The sequence below is a fragment of the Sorex araneus genome, chromosome 2 (assembly GCF_027595985.1).
Source record: "Sorex araneus isolate mSorAra2 chromosome 2, mSorAra2.pri, whole genome shotgun sequence".
In the NCBI taxonomy this organism is placed as follows: Eukaryota; Metazoa; Chordata; class Mammalia; order Eulipotyphla; family Soricidae; genus Sorex; species Sorex araneus.
Window position 1 is genome coordinate 330,508,724 of NC_073303.1, and position 22,225 is coordinate 330,530,948.

General features: G+C 39.4%; 1 protein-coding gene and 1 non-coding gene across 2 annotated transcripts in view; both read left to right on the plus strand.

Annotated features, from left to right (window-relative positions):
* The window catches only part of METTL4 (methyltransferase 4, N6-adenosine), a 105,730-nt gene that overhangs the window by 63,312 nt on the left and 20,193 nt on the right, over positions 1-22,225 (plus strand). The window lies entirely within an intron of this gene.
* On the plus strand, positions 7,589-7,650 carry LOC129402933 (U7 small nuclear RNA). Its single transcript, XR_008628947.1, has one exon. It is a non-coding gene; the product is annotated as a U7 small nuclear RNA (small nuclear RNA).

Sequence of the window (22,225 nt, forward strand, 5' to 3'; positions counted from 1 at the left end):
AATGGAATACTATGCAGCTGTTAGAAAAAAAATGAAGTCATGAACTTTGCATATAAGTGGATCAGCATGGAAATTATTATGCTAAGTGAAATGAGTCAGAAAGAGAGAGACAGACATAGAAAGATTGCACTCATCTGTGGAATATAGAATAATAGACTAGGAGTCTAACACCCAAGAATAGTAGAAATAAGTACCAGGAGGTTGACTCCATGGCTTGGAAGCTGGCCTCACCTTCTGGGGAGAGAGCAACCTAGATAGAGAAGGGAACACCAAGTAAAATGTGTGGAGGCCACGTGGGGGAAGGGTGACGTGTGCTGAATGTAGACTAGAGACTGAACACAGTGGCCACTCAACACCTTTATTGCAAACCATAACACCTAATTAGAGAGAGAGAACAAAAGGGAATACCCTGCCACAGTGGCAGGGTGGGGTGGGGGGAGATGGGATTGGGGGGGTAGGAGGGATGTTGGGTTTATTTGTGGTGGAGAATGGGCACTGGTGAAGGGATGGGTTCTCGAACTTGTATGAGGGAAACATGCGCACAAAAATGTATAAATCTGTAACTGTACCCTCACGGTGATTCACTAATTAAAAAATAAATAAATTTAAAAAAAAAAAGAAAAATGTCATGGGTATCCTGATAGGGACTGCATTAAATCTGTATAGTGCTTTGGGCAGTATTGCCATTTTGATAATGTTAATTCTCCCTATCCAGGAGCAGGGGATGTGTCTCCATTTCCTAGTGTCCTCCTTCATTTCTTGAAGTAGTATTTTGTAATTTTCCTTGTATATGTCCTTCACCTCTTTGGTTAAGCTGATTCCAAGGTACTTGATTTTCTGAGGTACTATTGTGAACAGGATTTTTTTTAATGTCTCTTTCTTCTCTTTCATTATTTGCAGATAAGAAAGCCATGGACTTTTGGGTGTTTGTTTTGTAGTCTGCTACTTTACTATATAGACCTGTTGTTTCTCGGAGCTTTTCTGTAGAGTTCTTAGGATTTTCTAAGTATAGTATCATATCATCTGCAAATAGTGATAGCTTGACTTCTTCCTTTCCTATCTGTATGCCCTTGATATCTTTTTCTTGTCTAACTGCTGTGGCCAGGACTTCCAGTACTATATTGAATAGGAGTGGCGAAAGCAGGCAACCTTGCCTTGTGCCCAATCTTAGAGGGAAGGCTTTTAGTTTTTCCCCATTCAGAATGATACTTGCCATGGGCTTCTGGTAGATGGCTTTGACTATATTGAGGAAAGTTCCTTTTTTTTTTTTTTTTGCTTTTTGGGTCACACCTGGCGATGCACAGGGGTTACTCCTGGCTCTGCACTCAGGAATCACCCCTGGCCGTGCTCAGGGGACCATATGGGATGCTGGGATTCGAACCCGGGTCGGCCGCGTGCAAGGCAAATGCCCTACGCGCTGTGCTATCGCTCCAGCCCCGGAAAGTTCCTTTGATGCCCATTTTGCTGAGAGTTTTCATCATAAATCAGTGCTGGATCTTGTCAAATGTTTTCTCTGCATCTGTTTATATGATAATATGTTTTTTATTATTTCTTTCATTTATATGATGGATTATGTTGATTGATTTGCGAATGTTAACCATCCTTGCATACCTGGGATGAATCCTACTTGGTCATGGTGTATGATCTTTTTAATGAGTCATTGGATTCTATTTGCTAATATTTTGTTGAGGATCTTTGCATTAGGGATATCGGTGTGTAATTCTCTTTCTTTGTTGTATCTCTCTCTGCTTTTGGTATCAGTGTGATATTTGCTTCAAAGAACTTGTTTGCAAGTGTTTCGGATACTTCAATTTCCTGGAAAAGCTTAAAGAGCATTGGGAGTAAGTCCTCTTTAAAGGTTTGGAAGAATTCACTAGTGAATCCATCTGGGCCAGGACTTTTGTGCTTGGGGAGACTTTTTATTACCATTTCAATTTCCTTGATGGTGATAGGTCTGTCCTGGTATTCCAGGTCTTCTTGGTTCAGCCTTGGGAGGCTATAGAAATTGAGTTTCCATATGACTCTGCAATACCACTTCTAGGAATATATCCTGAGGATGCAAAAAAGCACGGTAGAAATGACATCTGTACCTATATGTTCATTGCAGCACTGTTCACAATAGCCAAAATCTGGAAACAACCCACGTGCCCCTAGAACAGATGACTGGTTAAGAAAACTTTGGTACATCTACACAATGGAATACAATGCAGCTGTATTGGATCACACAAGAATAGTAGAGGTAAGTACCAGGAGGTTGGCTCCAAGGCTTGGAAGCTGGCCTCATGCTGGAGGAAAGGGCAGCTCAGATAGAGAAGGGAACACCAGGTAAAGTGTGGTTTGATGACCCACACGAGATAGGAGATGCATGCTGAAAATGGCCACTCAGTGCCTCTCTTGCAAACCACAACACCCAAAAGGAGAGAGAGAACAAAAGGGAATGCCGTGCCACAGAGATGGGGTGGGGTGGGGGGATGGGGTGGGAGGATGGGAGGGATACTGGGAACACTGGTCGAGGGGACTGGGAACTGGTAGAGGGATGTAAACAAAATTCAAACATGAAAGTTCATAAGTTTGTAACTGTACCTCACGGTGATTCACTAATAAAAATAAAAAAGCAACAAAAAAAAACAAGCTTATATTGTATACCATTTTCTTGAATGCTTTATGTTAACCATATAATAATTTCTATAATAAACATTAAAGAGATATTAAAATACAGCTGTTAGGAGAGATGAAGTCATGAAATTTGCTTATAAATGGATAGACCTGGAGAGTATCATGCTAAGTGAAATGAGTCAGAAAGAGAGGGACAGACATAGAAGGACTGCACTCATTTGTGGAGTGTAGGGTAGCATCACATGTGGCTGACACCAAAGGATGGTAGATACAAGGGCTAGGGGGATTGCCCCATAGCAAGAAGACTGCTTCATGAGTGGAGGGGAAAAGGCACATGGAATAGAGAAGGGCTCACTAGAAAATGATGGCTGGAGGAACCAGTTGGGATGGGAGATGCATGCCGAAAGTAGATAATGGACCAAACATGATGACCTCTCAGTGTCTGAGTTGCAAGCCATAAAGCCCAAAAGTAGAGAGAGATTATGCACAATATTGTCTGCCATGGAGGCAGGGGGAGGGTGGGAAAGGGGGTGTATACCGGGGATATTGGTGGTGGGGTATGTGCACTGTTGGAGGGATGGGTGTTCGATCATTTTGTAATTTTAACCCAAACATGAAAACTTGTAACTGTTTCACGGTGATTCAATAAAAATTTTTTTTTTAATTTAAATTTTATTGAATCACCATGTGGAGGGTTACATAGTTCTCAGGATTATGTCAGTTATACAATACTCAAACACCCTTCCCTTCACCCGTGCCCATATTCCATCACCAACCACCCCATTAAACCTCCTGCCCTCTCCCGCCCCCCCAGTCCCCGCCCTTGTAAATGATAAGTTTCACTTCGTTTACGCTTTATCTTGGTTACAGTCCATGTTTCAACACATAACTCAATATTGTTGCTAGGGTTTCCCCCAAAAAAGAAAAGATAGTCCCACTGTCAAGGAAGCATTTGATGGCTCTCCATTGCTGAGAATGTAGAGAAATTAAGTCCCGCTGTTTGTTACATAACTTTTCTATTTTTTCCCCCCCTTGTCCCGCGCCACCGAGATCACGCCTGTTTAGTAATCACCACGCTGCCTGACAAAGGGAAAACAAACCAAAAAAGATGGTTATTTCCCGTCATCAGCCGGCGTGGGGCTCTGGCTTAGTTGATAGCCTGGTAGAATGTCTGCAAGCAATTTCTGGAATCAAAGGTAATACGCTGGTATCGGCCCCGGCTCGAGATTCCACCAGTGTCCCGCTGTTCCAAGTACTTAATAATTTATTCACTTGTATCCCATTCCCACGCCACCAGGTCCGTGTCAGCTTAATGGACATCATACTATGGTTAACGCCACGCTGCGTTTCTTCCCGAGAAAGAAGGATATTTCTTCTCAGCCAGCATGGGGATATGGCTTAGTTCAGTCTATAGAGATGGCTACCACTTTGGTAGCCTTCAATATTTCAGCAAGAGACTTACTATTCTTGTTAGGATTTCCCACCAAAGTCCGACCCGTTAAGAAGGAACCATTTCATAATGGTGATGATTAAATGACAATAGGTTGCGCGGCCATGGCAGCGGCCTCGCGGCTTTGAATTTCTGTATAAAGTCCAGGGAAAGTACAGCCAGAAATTACACATCGCTACAAACTTTAACCCTATTATGGTCCCCCCAAAGTCCAACCCATTACAAAGGAACCATTTCATATTGCTGATGATTAGATGACATTAGGCTGCCGAGGCCGCGCGGTTTTGGGTTTCTATATAAAGTCCAGGGAAAATTCTGCCTAAAATTCTATCGTTACAATCTTTTACCCTTCAACAAAAAACTCAGTACTATTGTTTGGAGTATCCCCCCACGGTAAGCCCTGCCAAAAAGGAACATTTACACGTTGCTGACAATCAAAAGATATTAGGTTAGATTTCTATATGAAGTCCGGGGAAAATTCTTTTGGTAATTGCATCACTCGCTGGCAGCGCCTGGGCCAGAAGCTCCGAGCACACAGTTTGGAGGCATTTTGGGGGTGCTGCTCGTGTCCAAAGTGGTTCAGTTGCCTCCGGGGTCGATCTCGCGCAGGGCCGGAAAGGAGCGTCCCCACATGGCTCTGTGCTTAAATGTCGGCCGGCACAGGGCGGATCCGGAAGTCCCGCCCCATCGGCTTTCCCGGACTTCCTGCATAGTCTAAAAACCGGCTATTGCCTCGCTGCATTCAAAAAGAAAGAGTTGAGAGAGAAAAGAGCATACCCCGCTGGCAGCGCCTGGGCCAGAAGCTCCGGGCACACAGTTTGGAGGCATTTTGGGGGCGCCGCTCGTGTCCAAAGTGGTTCAGTTGCCTCCGGGGTCGATCTCGCGCAGGGCCGGAAAGGCAATAAAATTTTTTTTAAAAAAGACTATATGAGTAAGATAATTTACCAGTGCAATGCAATTCCCATCAAAATGCCCATGACACTTTTCAAGGTCACAAAAAAAATTCTCAAAAAAAGTTTTATACGGAACCATAAAACTCCCAGTATAGTCAAAGGAAACCTAAGAAAAAAGAAAAAAACCTAAGGAAAAACCTAAACCAAAGAGACATTGCATTCCCGGACTTTAATCTTTACCACAAAACTGTAGTAATTATATATTTAAGCTACTGGAAAAGACACGATCTAACCAATGGAATAGAATTGAGAGTCCAGAGGTAGTACAGGAATAAGACGCTTGCCTTGCATGCAGTGAACCCCAGTGTGATCCCCAGTACTGCAATTAGTTCCCCAAGCACTTCCAGGGGTGAACTCTGAGCACAGAGCTAGGAATAAGCCTTGGACAGGCCAGGTGTGTTCCCCAACCCCCAAAATAAAATGAAAGGAAATGGATTGAATACCTTGATATCAAACTTATTTCCAAAAAATACATTAAGTAGATGCAGACAGGCTCTAGGTAAGAGGAATCTTTAGTTATATGACTGATAGGCTCCACTGGCAAAGAAAACAGAAGCAGAAATAAACAAATGGACTATATCAAACTAAAGAGCTTCTGCACTGCAAAAGGAACGAGGCCTAAAATGAAGACGCCCCTCTATTGGGAGAAAATATTCATACATCAGACATTATAGAAAAGATACATAAAGCACTATCGAAGCTCAACAACCACTACCACAAAAACCACAAATAGCTTCATCAAGACATGGGGAAAAGAGATGAATACTTTCTCAGAGATAAAGATGTCCAATAGGCATCTTAAAATGTCCATTTCACTGATTATCAGGGAAATACAAATAAAAATGACAATTAACACTTCACAAGAGCAAGAGTGGTTTATATAAGAAGTCTAGGTATTTGAATGGTGATGGGAACGTGGCAAAAAGGGAGCACATTCACTGCTGGTGGGATGGTTTCTTGGTTTGGGAAATGGTTTGGAGACTTCTAAAAGACTTGAGTTTTTAATTTATCCTGTTGTTCCACTGCTTACCGTCTACCCAAGAACACAAAATCTTGAAGGACATGCAATACTGTATTTCTCACAGCCTTATTTATAATAGCCAAGATTTGGAAACAACCCAAGTGCCCAACAATAGATGAGTTGATTAAAAGTTGTGTTTTTTTTATGCACAATGAAGTACTATTCAGCTGTGATGAAAGAGAATATCTTGTAGTTTGCTGCAGTATGGATAACATTGGAGTAAGTCATGCTAATGAAGTGAGTCAGAAAGAAAAGGACAAATGATTGAACTCATCTGTAGAGTATAAAGAAACAGACCACTGGAATAAGTAATCCCCAGTGATATGACCAGTTGAGGGGGCCTTGGAATACTAGTGGCAGAATCCTGGCACTCTGGTGGTGAGCATAGTCTACATCACTGCATGTATAAAACATTAATATTGTATTATTTAAAAATATTTTTAAAGATTATATAAACACACACACATATGTATATATACACACACACAATAGAATGCTTCTTAACTGTAAGAAAAGATAATCTTTCTCTTCTTTGCTGCAGCATAAATGGAGTTGAAGTAGTCGTGCTAAGTGAAATAAGTCAGAAAGAGAAAAATACCAGAGGACCTCATTTATGTGTGGTATACTTAGAAACAAAGCAATGGAACTGTCCTAATAAAACCTTCTGATTCAGACTACAGACCTGAGTTACCAAAGAGGTGGAGAATGAACTAAAAGGTTCTATAGACTTTGCTAGAATGGTATTGACCAATATACTTTTGGGAATGTGGCAAAAAAGGGAATGCATTTGCATTCACTGATGGTGGGATTGTTGATTGGTTTGGGAAATGGTTTGGAGACTTCTAAAAAAACCTGAGTTTTTATTTATTCTGCTATTACACTACTTGCCATCTACCCAAGAACACAAAATCTGGAAGGACATGCAATTCTATATTTCTCACAGCATTATTTAAAATAACCAAGACGATGGGTGTGATGCAGTAACACATACCCATAAATCCTATAAATATTTAAGCACTTTCAAAACAATGTTATCTTAAGGTCAATGAAAAAAATAAATATTATAAAGTCTGTAAGTGGAACCATTTGAAAATTCTTTTTTTTAACCCAGTGTAATTTTCTTGAGATTGATCCAATGTGCAAATATCAAGAGTTCACCTTTATTTATTATTGCACAGTGTTTCATGGTGTGGGTGTACTACAGTTTGCTAGATGACTCACCCAGCGAAGGACATATGAGTTATTCCAATTTTTGGCTATTACAAATAACGCTGCTATAAACATTTGTACAGACTTTGGCATAAACATAAGTTTTCATTTCTGTGAGATAATTGTTCAATAGTAAAGTTGTTGGGTCACATGTAAATGCATATTTAGTTTTATGAGATAATGAGAAACTATTTTTCAGAGTGACTATACTATTGAGCATTATTATATGTATATAATTATTTCTGTCTCACAACCCTGAAAAGTAGCAATTATTTTTGCTTTCTTACTGACAATCTAAGGATGTTAAGAAATGAAAATCCTACTTAAAACCCAAGTATGTAGTGTTACAGTTCTTTTAGAAATTGTCTAGCAGGTTTTCTGGTTGCTACTGGAAAACTACACATCCTGAGGCACCACCCCTCAAAAAAAAAAAAAAAAGAAAACCAAGGATGTTAAGGACTCATCCAAGGTAACATGGATAGTAAGGAACAGAACTAAGATTTAAAGTTATATAGGCAAGATCCAAAGTCTTTTAGGTTCATTTATACCAGGTATTATGCTTGGCTGTCAGTAACGTCCAAGTGTACTTCTTTTAGCATAAAGGTTAGTGCTTTCTGGTTACAGATGTGAAAATATGATATCATGTACAGTTTTTTTCTGGTTTCTAGAGTAAGTTGGTATTGCTCTTACTAAACAACCTGTAACTAAACAATCTGTAACTATCTCAAGGTGACAATCTTTTATGAAATTGCAACTTGGAGATATCATCTATAATCTTGAGAAATATAGTATTATTTTTAGACTGAAAACAAGAAGTATCACTTATCTGCGAAGACAAATAGATCAAATTATCTGGTTTTCTTTTATCTATGGCAAGAAATATTATATTTAAGGATCAATAAGACTACAACCAAATAGGTTATATGTGGAATCTAACTCTTGTTGAAACATAAACATTAATTTCAGTGGATTATTTTGTCTATATGATATCTATAAATGATTTTAACTTTTTTTCTTTTTTTTTTTTGCTTTTTGGGTCACACCCAGTGATACACAGGGGTTACTCCTGGTTCTGCACTCAGGAATTACCCCCTGACAGTGCTCAGGGGACCATATAGGATGCTGGGAATTGAACCCGGGTCAGCGTGTGCAAGGCAAACGCCCTACCTGCAGGGCTATTTCTCCAGCCCCAAATGATTTTAACATTTTTTTAAATCATTTTCTGTATTTTATCTATCACTTTAATGTTGCTTATCATTTTTTCATTTGCCATATAATTTGAATGCTCTCTTTCAAATTTCCTTCCTTCCTTCCTTCCTTCCTTCCTTCCTTCCTTCTTTCCTTCCTTCCTTCCTTCCTTCCTTCCTTCCTTCCTTCCTTCCTTCCTTCCTTCCTTCCTTCCTTCCTTCCTCTTTTTTTAAGCTGTTCAAAAATTGTATTACGAGATAATAGTAAATGGCATGATATTAGAACAAATGTTAACTCATATTAGAATAAATAGAATTGAAAGACCAGAAATAAACCTGTATACATATGTATACATATGGACAATTAATATGAAATATGAATTTAGAACTTAAATAGTCAGGAGTGTCTCTGCGAAATGTTACTTGGAAATTTGAATACCCACATGCTATGAATGAAACTAGATTACTCTCTTCCACTTAACACAATCATGAACTCAAAATAACTAAAGACTTGAATGTAAGACTGAAGTCATAATTGACCTAGGGAAAAACATTGGTACTACACTATTGGACCTTGGTTTCAGGAAAAACTTTTTGGCTGTGTCTCCAATTTCAGGGAATCACTTGTATCACTCATCATCCTGTTGATCTTCGATTTGCTCGAGTGGGCACCAGTAACATCTTTATTCGTCCCTGTTGCATGCTAGTGTAGCCCAATGACATCTGCTCGCTCCAGGAGCACGAAGAGCCTCAAATCATTTGTTCAGGGTTTTGACGAAGAAGTCTGACCATCTCATAGGTGGGAGGCCATGCGGTCTTTTTTTAAAATTTTTTATTAGTGAATCACCGTGAGGTACAGTTACAAACTTACGAACTTTCGTGTTTGCATTTCAGTGATCGTTTACCCATCCCTCCACCAGTGGCCATTCTCCTCCACCAATGTTCCCAGTATTCTTCCCACCACCTTCACCTGGTCCCCCACCACCCCACCTTGTTTCTTTCCTCTTTACTTCTTTTTTTTTAAACATAAAATATATAGAAACATTAAAGACAATGTATTTTAACTTGAAAAATTTTAGTTGAAAATTTTTAGTTCAATTACAAAATTTTTAGTCAAAAATTGTGGCTGTAATGTGCACGTAGAGACCTTCAATGCTGAGAATGAAAGCCTCTAATTCTTTTTTTTTTTTTTTTTTTTGCTTTTTGGGTCACACCCGGCGATGCACAGGGGTCACTCCTGGCTCATGCACTCAGGAATCACCCCTGGCGGTGCTCAGGGGACCATATGGGATGCTGGGATTCGAACCCGGGTCGGCCGCGTGCAAGGCAAACGCCCTACCCGCTGTGCTATCACTCCAGCCCCTCTAATTCTTTTTTTTAATTTTTTTTTTTTATTTTATTGAATCACCGTGAGAACAGTTACAAGGCTTTCAGAATCAAGTCTCAGTCATACAGTGATCAAACACCCATCCCTTCACCAGTGCACATGTTCCACCACCAAGAACCCCAGCATACACCCCCTCCCACTCCCCCACTGCCTGTGTGACAAATGATTTTCACTTTACTCTGATTACATTCAATTTTCAACAAAAAAACCACTATTATTATTTGGAGTTTGTCCTCCAACAATCAGACATGTAGAAATGGCATCATTAGATCATATGTTTTCTATTGCTGATAACAAAGAACATATGATGTTGAATGGTCATGAAAGCGGTCACCCAGTTTTGGGATTCTGCTATTTTAGTAATTAAGTCCAGAGGTATTTCTGCCAGCAGCTTCTGCATTCCGAGATTGCTTTGTGTTCTCTGGGATCATGGCGGTTCAGGATTGGAGGAGTCGTTCATGGACAGCCATTCGGGTCTCATTTGTACGGGGAGCAGGACTGGTTCTGTCCCCCGTCCCGCCATCGCACGATTCCCAATGCGTCCCATCACTGTAGGCTCCTACGTCTGTCCAATTGGCTCTGAAAGATGGTGGTCACCATGCTGCCACAAAGGGGAAAAGGCCGAGGGACAAAAACCCTTCCCCTCCCAGGACTGCGTGGGGCCGTAGCTTAGTTCACAGTAAAGGAGTATATCTGCCAGCAGCCACTGCATTCCAAGATTGGTTACTGTGCCTCTGGAGTAATGGGCGCTCAGGGGTGGTGGAGTAATGGGTGCTCAGGGGTGGTAGAGCCATTCCTGAGCGGCTTTTTGCATATCTGGAAATGTTGCGCTTATGCAGCCGTGTGGTTTGCAGAAATTGTCCCAGTCCCACATACTGGAGCTGTGTTAGTAGAAGCTCAGTGTTGCCAGGGCTCCATCTGGAGATGGCACCTTCTCCGTCTGGCACCCCGGTGTTGTTGGCCCGGTCTTGGGTCCGGAGCATTCTCTGGCTTGCGGTGCCTGCCAGCATGGATTCTTCACTGCTAGGTGCGGCAAGATGGTGCCGGGGGCGGGTTGAGGGTGTGACTTCCGGTGGCAGGGGCGGGTTAAAGCTGGAATGGTGCCTCCCAGCTCCAGTGCCCTGCACAGTTTGCAGAAATTGTCCCAGTTCCACATACTGGAGCCATGTTAGTAGAAGCTTAGTGTTGCCAGGGCTCCATCTGGAGACGGCACCTTCTCCGTCTGGCACCATGGTGTTGTTGGCCCGGTCTGGAGTCCCGGAAAGCCTCTAATTCTTAAGTGGATTACCTTGCTTTTGCATTATTTCCAGTGACACAGAATTAGCCTTGACTTTGATAATAGATCTATGATGATTCTAGTGGTTTAATATTTTCTTGGTTGAGATCAAGTAAACAATGACTATATATTTATTTATTTTAAGATGTTTCTTTGGCATCACCTGATGAACAGTTTTAATATACTCAGGGAGGTGTTTTGTCTGCTCCAGGTTAAGGATAATAACAACACCAACCAATTAAGTATCATGGTATCAGTTGTTCAGTAAGAGTTTTTATTCAGTAACTAATTTGCTAGTGTTACTTCACAGTCACCTCTGGCTCTGGCCATAGCCTAAGAGACAGAAGGGTCTTAGCTTACTTCCACTCTCTGGGGAAAGGAAGTCTAGGTCTCCACATGCTGCAGCAGGGGACCCTAATCCTGCCAACGATATCAGATCTTGGCCTGCTCTTGTGCTGCCAGGTTGCACCAAATTTGCTGCCTTGCCATCATGGGAGGGAGCATGACTTTCCCCTGCTTTCAGTACTTTGTTAATTAAGTTAAAAACAAACAAACATTAAAGACTGGACAGTAGCTCAAAGACCAGCACAGTCCCATTAGATCCCTGGCACCACATAGTCTCCGGACCTTCCTACAGGCATTGACCCCCAGCACAGAGAAAGAAGTAGCCCCTCTGACCAGCCCAGAGCCTGCCCAAACAGAGCCCCACCAGTCACTCACTCCCACACTGCAAAACTGCCACCATGCCTCCAGCCGCACTCAGTTGGCTCAGAACCCACCCTCACCCAGAAATTAACCTGTTGAAATTCAGGCACGTAGGTCTTTGTAACTGAAATTTTAGGGCTTTCTCAGAATCAGGATTGGCTACCTTCCCCTCAATTCCGGTACTTCCGGAAATCCTGGCTGTCATGTCCACATCCCAAAGCCAGGGTCTAGTTGTAAATTTAACTGCAGCTGTACCACTTTGTTAAAATTTCTGGAACTTTCGTAGAGCAATTTCTTTGTTGCTTGTAATTTCTAACTTGCCACAGTGTTCTGTGGAAAGTTCAGTGCTCTGACGGACTGAAGCTTTTAATTAAATAAAATTTATATTCTCTAATGGTAGTCTGAAATTTAGCAAGTAGATGATCATAAAGAGAAAAATTTAAAAAAGCTAAGTTTAAAATGTTATGCACTTTTTAAAAAGTGTTAATCATTTTGATTATGCTCTTACACATATTCAAGTCTGTTCTTTTCTGATAAACACAGTAGGACAGCTGAACTCTTATAAACTCTTATAACTCTCCTTTCTCCTTCATCATTATATTTTGGATCTCTAACTTCTAGCATTGTGCTTCATCCATAGAAGAAACTTGATAAATACATGTTTGATGCTGTATTAAATGCTTGCATTAGAATTGAAGATGGTTGTAGAAGAGAAAGATCTTTGACAGTGCACTGAAATTTTAGTTGTCAAATGTAATGCATCAATGTATCTATAAAACTTCATCTATCTACATAAGACTGCTACTTACAGTGCCTTATTTTTCCTCACAGTAATCCTGAAGGGTAAAGATAGCATTATTCCTCTTACTTATGCACCCAGGGAAAGGACTTATCTATGTCTTATATGTAAAGTCATGTCTCAAACCCATGTCTTCTTTATAGAAGAATGAGAGAAAAATTTCCAAAGGGAAGCACTTAATGGAAGATCTAAAGCTGCAGAAGTAGTAAAGATATAATTTTGTAATAATGTGGTTTTCTTGAGAAAGTCTTTTAGTGGAACAGAAATATTAGAAGATACTATAAGATATTCACAGATTATGAAAGAATAGTTTCTTCTTCAGGGTGAGAAAATTTTCAGTAAAATTATATTCTTCCACATAACTTAACTGGAAAAAGTAAATGGTTTGATAACTTTATAAGTTGTTCTGTAATATTAACTATAAATATATAGTTTCTAAATCATTTGAATCATAGAAGCTACAAATTAGGAACATGTTAGTCAACTTTTTGTACTTAGAAATAGTTTACAAAATGTTCAAGGCTTACATATATAAGCCCATTTCTGTAAGAAATTTACAAGTGTATGCTAACACATGTACAAATTATGCAAAATAATTTTACTGAATTTCTCCTGTCAGCTTTTTTTTTTCTTTGCTATACCCATCAGTGCTCTGGGGCTATAATGGGTTGTTCCTGGTATAGGGCCCATAAGGTGCTGGGGATTTGACTTACGCTTCTTTTTTTTTTTGCTTTTTTGGGTCACACCCGGCAATGCTCAGGGGTTACTCCTGGCTCATGCACTCATGTAAAGAATTATGCTACTATTATTTTTTACATTTAATTTTGCAAATAAACCTTTAGTCACTGGAAAAATATTAAACAATGAATTGTGATTAAAATATTAAACTATGAACTGCTCTGGATTATTTATATTTATATATAATTTAGGTATGAATTCACATTCTTACAATATTAAATATTCCTATCTAGGAACATAGAACGTCTCTATTTACTTTTTTAAATAAAAATAATAACATTTTAGAAAATCTTTTTTTTTTTTTTTTTTTTGCTTTTTGGGTCTCACCCGGTGATGCACAGGGGTTACTCCTGGCTTTGCACTCAGGAGTTACTCCTGGCGGTGCTCAGGGGACCATATGGGATGCTGGGGATCGAACCCGGGTCGGCCGCGTGCAAGGCAAACGCCCTACCCGCTGTGCTATCGCTCCAGCCCCCAACATTTTAGAAAATCTTTTACCAGAATTTATTATATTTCTTTTAAATTCATTTTATTTTTAAATTTTATTTTAGCTCCTTGATTTATAATATTTTTAATGGTAGGGTTTCATGCATGAAATATCCATGTAGCACACCCTACACCAAAGTTATCTATCCCTCTACCAATGTCCCAGAGTTCCCCCACCCCCTCCATTTTATACCCCTCTCCCCACAGTGATATGCTTCCTACTGAAGATCAGTTCTCAGTTTCTGTTGACTTTAGGCATTTGCTATTTCCTTACTATGTTTCTTCATATCCAAAATATGAAGGAGGTAATTCTGTATGTATATCCCTCTTTTTTAGTAGCATGATACTCTTCACATCCATCCACATAGCAGCAAATCATATGATTTCATCTTTTCTTATGCTTAGTAGTATTCTATTGTGCATATGTATCATAATTTACCCAGTTATCTGATCTTGGACCCCTGGGTTGTTGCCAGATTTTGTCTATTGTGAATAGTGATTCAATGAACAGAATAGTGCAGATGTCATTTTTGAAGAATTTTTTGGCCCTTGGTATAAAACCCACTAGTGGAATTGCTGGGTCATTTGAAAACGCAGTTTCTAGTTTTTTGAGAAACATTCATATTGTTTTCCAAAAGATTGAAACACTTTTTGATCAGTTTTCATAGTCATATCAAAAACTTCTTGCCCCTGTTTATCACCTTCTGCTAATCAAACAGAGTGATAGAAACCCATAGGAATGAAATGAATAACATTGTCTCCATCTCAATGAAATCTTAATAGAATTTCATGCATTTTTTAACATCTATATCTGATGTCATGAGACTATTTCATAGGTTTGCTCTTGAATTTTTCAGTGTATTTTGCTAAGGTTGAGTTATGATGGAAGAATTCTTGGTACTTGAGTCAAGAAGTTTAATTCACTAGTCCAAATTTTTATTATATACATACTTATTAGGTACCATAATATGTGCTGGTAATATATGAGTTAGACAGATGCAATCCTTGGCCTTCTGAATTGACAGTTTATCATTGCCAGATGTGAAGAATATACATTAGAGGCTAACTGCTGAAAATTGCTGTAAAGATAAAAGTAAAATAGGAGTCATAGAGTCTGCATGTAAGAACTTAGAGATCATTTTGCTTCTGGTTTGCTCTGCTGCCTTAAATGGCCCATGAGTATGTACTTCTTCCTTTTGGACACAAACTTCACTTTTACTGCCAACTCAATCACTTGTTACCATGTTTTTCTAAAGCATTAAACATGAAAAAGTTTTCATGTTTAATGCTTTTAAACTTTTATAGAGGAACTGGGATTTGCAATACTGTTAATGGTACTTTTCATAATATATCATTCCAACAAGGATAGTGGGTATGGAGCCACTGCCAGAGAGTTTTCTTCTCTTCACCAGTGTCCCAAGACCCCTTACCAGCCATCCCCTCTCTCATATAAGCTCATTTAGATAGACAAAATCTCCAGTTCTGATGACTTTGGTCATTTGTCGTTCCATTAATATGTTTATTTATATACTACATCTGAGAAAGACTTAAAAAAGAAAGTATTGTGGAGATGGTGATTCATGCACACATATAGATGATTGAAGCTAAGCTCCTGAAATTCCACAAAATTGTAAATCAAAAGTAAGTTGATAATAAGTTTTTCCAAAATGTTATATATTTATTTTTGTAGGTACATAAATAAAAAAATTAATAGTTTGAATAGTTCTAAGCTAATACATTAAAAATTTACATGAAATAGACAAATTATACAAATACACAAATTAAGGGGAATAAGTAGAGGAGAATTAAGAAAGATTTAAGGGAAAATCTGAATAGACATATAATAGTACAAAAGCATGTTTTATCCTAAAGAGGGAGTATGGCTTTATGTTAGAAAATATTATAATATAGAGAATGCTTAAGTATATGCATTAATAAGTAAAGATTATAGTAAAAAGCCTCTATAGATATAAAAAAAATTACCTTAGTAGACATAGAATTTAAAACGTCATGAGCAGGTTGGTTAATTTCATCCTGATATGGATGATATGGATCTCATTCTCACTGGACAACTCAGTCACTTGCTGCCATGTTTTGCTAAAATGTAAACTTTTAGAATTTAAACCAAGGTCCTGGGGGATATAGCAATGGTTCAGTGTGTAGGGACTTTGCCTTGCATGCAGTTGACCCAGGTTTAATCCCAGGCATCCTATCTGGTCTCCAAAGGATTACCAGCGGTGAATCCTGAGCGCATACCAGGAATGCAGAGCCAGGAGTAAGCCCTGAGCACCACTGGGATGGCCTCAAAACAAGCAACAGCAGCAACAACAAAATAAAGCAGGGTTCTATGCAGAGCCCAAATCATTCATCTGTGGATTAGAGATTTCTGCCTGGAGTGTGGTAACACAGGCAACACTCAATACTTTACTTCATCTTAGCATGTTAAATGTGACTACTTCATCTCACTTTGCCTCTCAACTCTGTCATCTTTCTCACCCTTGAAATGTCATCGCTCTTAGGCCTGTGCCCTTTCAATGTGGTTATTCCAGCCTGATTTTATCCTTTCCTTGCAATCCTTTCAAGCCTTCCCTCTACTGTTCTCTTTGCCAGCTTTTCCACTGTGTGTTTTGGATCTCTGCTGTGCAGTATTCCTCCAGATTGAGAATGGTGCTCGTGGTGGAAAATGATTCCACAGGTTTGAAACTGAGCTAGCTTATGGGAGTTTGGTGTATTATCAAAATAAGGCATATGTTGATTATCGGCTACTTAGAGAGACAGAGTCCAAGGTGCAAAAACAAAAGTTATTTTCTATAGACAACTCTAGGACAGGTTCTATCATGAGATCTGACACCTAAGGTAACTTTTCCTTTTCTTGGGAAGTTGGGGGGCTAATTCTAATGTGACTCTGACATACTGTGTGTAAGTGAGCTAATCAAGGTCTTTGTGCCCCTCCCCAGAGATGAAGTTATATAATCAACATAAGAAAGCATAGAAAGGATTCTGTTCATTCCCTGCTAAAAACCTTGTCACTTAGAAATCCTGGTGGTTGTTTTCTTTATATATGTTTAGTTTGGTGGCCTATGTGAAGCAAACAAAACTATAGTTACATATCTAGTGTAACTTCTTGCCTGAATGAAACAGACCAATGGGAACATTATCCTACCTCTGTCTCCACCCTCTGCCCTGCCTTGGTAAAACTGTTGGTCATGTTAATCGAATGGTAACCTAATCAAATTCCATGACCATTCTTTTGACATTTATTCAAGAATCTCTTTACCAAGGGAGTTGGCAGTATTTTTCAAACCTAGGGATAGGCACATTTTCAGGCATAGGGCAGGTGTTATACAGGCAGGACTACCAGTCTCTACATAATTTGATCAAGGTATTTTTTTTAAAGGCAGACTTCCTAAGCAGTAGTCCCAAGTAGGGGACCTGGGGATCATTCCACTGATGGTCCAGCTGCATGGGCCATTTCTGCTCAGGCCTAGAAATGTGGAGATGTTCAGGTCATTGGTTCAGAGGACTACCAAGGCAACACTTGGTGGTGCTTAGGAGGCTCCTTCTGTCTCCCAAGGGTAGAACTCAGGGCCTACCACATGCTGGGCATGTGCTTCAGGGCTTTGAGGTCTCTCCCAGCCCTAGAGTAACATCTTTGGAAGAGCTTGTCTCAAATAATTTCTTTCTCATTGGGATAAAAACAGCCAACACATAGTTTTGGTTAGAGGAAGAAAACACTCCTGATTTAAAACAGCTGAAGGAAGAACAGATGGATTTCTTTCTTTTCTTGAGTCATACTTGGTGGTATTCAGGGATTACTTTTCGTGATGCTTGGGGGACCATCTAGTGCTAGGGATCAAATCTTGGCCTCCTGTATACAAAGCATGCACTCAGCCCATTGAGCTATCTCTCTGGCTCCTGATTTTTCTCATGCACTATTTAGTAAGTTTTTTTTTTATTATTTTATTTTATCACATAATTTTCTCCTTTGAATTTTTGCTTTTATATTTAGAAATGAGGGAAATGAAACATTTTTATTCACCTTTATCTATCATTTTTATTTTTTAATTTTTTAAAATCATCTTTATTTAACTAAAGAACCATGATTTAAAAAGTTATCCATAGTTGAGTTTTAGGTTATATATGTTTCAACACCAATCCCACCACCAGGGTCAACTTCCCTTCACCTGTGTTCCCATGTTTTGTCCCCAGCTTCCCCATCCCCACCCTCCTCCTCCCCATCTTCACCCTCACCTACCATTTGTCACTTTGACAGGTACATTAAAGAGTTCTGGTGGTTGCAGCTTAGATATCATGTTTTCAGTATTGTTGAGGGGGTTTTGGGTATACAGTTATACTATTCTCTCACATTAGCAGTATAACTGAAGCCCTGACTTCTGTTCACCCATTACTTCCCTTTATCTCCCTTTTCCTTCCTCCCTTCTTCTGTCCTCCTCTCTAAATTCTTGGGTCAAGTGTCATCTAGATATTCCCCCTTTACTACAATACATTTCCTTATCCAGTTATTCTTTGTACTACAGATAAGTGAGATCATTCTGTGATTTGTCATTTTTCTGGCTTACTTCTCTTAGCAGAATATCTTCCAGTTCCAAACAGGTTGTGGCAAATTGCATGGTTTCACTGTTCCTTGCAGCTGCTCAGTATTCTATTGTGTATATATACCATTCATCTGTCATTAGACACCTAGGTTGATTCTATATCTCACCTATTGTTCTAAGTGCATCAATGAATAATAGTGTACATAGTCTTTTTTGAATGAATGTTTAAGTCCTGGGGTAGTGTCCCAAAGAGGAATTACTTGGTCATAGGGAAGTTCAATTTTAAGTTTACTGAGGACTCTTTATATTATTCTTCATAGGAATCAAACCAGAAAACTTACCCACCAGCAGTGAATGGCAGTTCTGTTTTCACTACATCCCTGACAACACAGATTGTTCCTACTACTTTTGATGTGTGCCATTATCACAGGTGTGAGATGGTATCTTGTTGTCATCTTGATTTGGATTTCTCTGATGATAAGTGATGCTGAGCGTATTTTTTAAAAAGTTTATTTGTTTTTTAATTAGTGAGTCACAGTGAGGGTACAGTTACAGATTCACACATTTTCGTGCTTGTTTTTCCCTCATGCAATGTTTAAAAACCCATCCCTCCAACAGTGTCCATTCTCCACCACCAATGAACCCAGTATCCCTCCCACCCACCCCAGTCCCATCCCCCCCACCCTACCCCGCCTCTGTAGCGGGGCATTCCAATTTGATATCTCTCTTTCCTTTTGGGTGTTGTGGTTCCAAATAGGGGTATTGAGTGGTCATTCTGTTCAGTCTCTAGTCTACTTTCAACACGCATCTCCCTTCCTGCACAGGATCTCCAATCACATATTACTTGGTGTTCCCCTCTCTATCTGGGATGACTTTCCCCCAGCGTGTGAGGCCAGCTTCCAAGCTATGGAGCCAACCTCCTGGTATTATATACTACTATTCTTGGGTATTAGTCTCCTACTCTGTTGTTCTATATTCCACAGATGAGTGCAATCTTTCTATGTCTGTCCCTCTCTTTCTGGCTCATTTCACTTAGCATGATACTTTCCATGTTGATCCACTTATATGCAAAGTTCATGACTTCATCCTTTCTAACAGCTGCATAGTATTCCATTGTATAGATGTACCAAAGTTTCTTTAACCAGTCATCTGTTCTCGGCACTCGGTTTTTTTCCAGATTCTGGCTAGTGTAAACAGTGCTGCGATGAACATATAAGCACAGATGTCATTTTGACTATACTTTTTTGTTTCTCCAGGATATATGCCAAGAAGTGGTATTGCTGGATCAAATGGGAGCTCAATTTCTAATTTTTTGAGAATTGTCCATATTGTTTTCCAAAGGGGCTGGACCAGCCGGCATTCCCACCAATGCTGAGCGTATTTTTTCATGTGCCTACTGGCCACCCACTTGTCTTTCTCGGAGAAGTGTCTGTTCATTTCCTCACCCAATTTGTTAAATAAGATTTTGAATTTTTAAATGGGAGTACTTTATATATCATGAATATCAACCCTTTATCTGATGTGTTGAATGAGAATATTTTTCCCCATCTGCTTAGCTGCCTTTTAATTTTATTGTGTTTCTAATGGCATGCAGAAGTTTCTTAATTTTATGTAGTCCCAAAATGTGGAAAACTTCTCACTTATAGTTTAGGAATCTTAAAAGAGCTCAAAACTATATAATACAGTGATTTTACCTCTGAAATGTATGCTATGAATATAGCAGGCATCCATTTTACTTTTCATCCATTTCACTTTTTACTTACAGCTGCTAACATTCTTGGTTGCATACAACCAAAATTAATTTTGGTTAAGTAGAGAGAGGAATTTTTTGAAAGATATCCAGTAATGGGATGACTTTTAAATGAAGGAAAGAAAACAGCAGGAAGCTTGGAAGACTGGGCAGCTGCAACTGGAATCAGAGCAGGCATAGCCTAGGGTCAGTCTGTTTACAGGTACAATCTATTTCACCACTGACAGCAGACTCTCAGCCAGCTGTGGCCTCTTGTTTCCTAATAAAGCATACATAGAAATAAATATTTTAGAATTAAAAACAACAAGATATTTTAAGTTACAGTAATCTCAGCTGCACTTTTTTCTAAAGTTGTTATACTCCTCTATACCTTGTCCTGCCCTTCCAAATTATCCAATTAGAACAGATGAATGAATACAGTCCCTTGATAGAAAATGGTCTATTTAGGTGCAAAGCATTGGATTTCCTTTTCTATCCATTGGTGGTTAGAGGATTTCTGAGGTTGGAATACTTATAGTTTACAATATGCCCTCATGTTCTAGATAAAACTTAAACTCTGCCTAACACAGACAAGGTATGTACTTTGACAAGAGTTTCTCAGATACGCTGTATCCTCAGGTGACTGCCTCATGCGACCGGGAGTTGCCAAACCAAGACCTCACACTAGTGTTCTTTTTGACATTTCTTTTTTTTTTTTAAACAGGGAGCCAAGGATAAAGGAGAGTCTGTTCTTTCAGCTTCCATGATCTTCCTAAGACCAAATTCTTAGGAAATATGGAGGTGAACCACCAAGAATTTCAGGCTCTTCTTTTTAACAGTGCCATAGCAATGAACTCTCATCTAGGTGGAAAGCCCCATGAAGGGAGTAGCTGGGAGAAAACCTGTAAAACCAACTCTGCAAAGCATGTGGTGCTCCTCCCCATTGTAGAGTGGGACCGCATCTCTACCTAAAATGTCTACTCTCAGCTCTCTCCAATTCTGGAGATGCTTACACTCTTTTTTGAGCACATTACTCCCTCTCTTTCTTTCTTCATAATCTCTAAATGAAACCATTTTAATCCACTATTCATTTCCTCCTGAAATTCTTTTCTGTGAGGGAAAGGAGATGAACCCCAAAAGCCTGAGTAAGATTTAGGACTGACTTTCCTTTCCTGAAAAGAACAATTCCTTGCTCCAGTCTGAGCCCCCAACTCCTCGAGAAATTGGGTAGCAGGGATCATCCCCCATGCCGTGCAGAACAAGTGGGCTTTCAGAAACAGCTTAGCAGCTTTCTGTGGGGCCAGTGAGATGTGAGATCAATACCGTGCAGGTGCTCATTGCTGACTTTCCATGGTCCTAGATTTCTCCAGTCACTTCCTGGGTTGCTGTGGTGGCTAGGGAAAAAGTGCCCTCACTTCACATGGCACCTGCAACAATCTTTTAGTAGACTTTACAACATGAGTAAGTAGCCAGTTAGTCCATACATAACTCTAGTTTAATACATGCAATTAAATTTACAATCTGTTCTTCCGAACTGCCTCTGTTCTTGAATTCTTAGTTAAGAGCATCACTACCCTCCAAGACAGAGAACCATGAGTCATCATGGATATGCTAAACTACTTATCTGTAATCTAGTTATAGATACTGTTGCCTTCAAATCTCTTGAGACTGTTTCATGTTCTTATTCATCTTACTATTTGCCTTAGTACAAATTTGGAATTCTTTTCATGTGGTTAACTGCAGTATACTTCTAACTTATTTCTATTTTTAAAATGCATCCTTTTCAATCTGTCCCCACATGTCAAAGTAATCTTCCTAAAACAAATATGATCATCTCATTCCACTGCAAAAATCCTTCTGTGGCCCTTTTATCTCTCAGAAATAAAAATAAAATCTATCCTTTAAAGAAAAGAGGCTGTCCTTTATCTGACCTTTGACTATTTCTGTATTCAACCCATCTCCTGTAAGATGTATTTTGCTCCAGGCATAGAGTTCTCCAGATTGGTCTTCCGTCCTCTCTAATTCTTTCCCATGTTCATCACCATCAGTAATTTAAAACTCCATTTGATTGTTGAGTGATAGATTTGTAAGTAGAAAATATTTTGAGATTTAA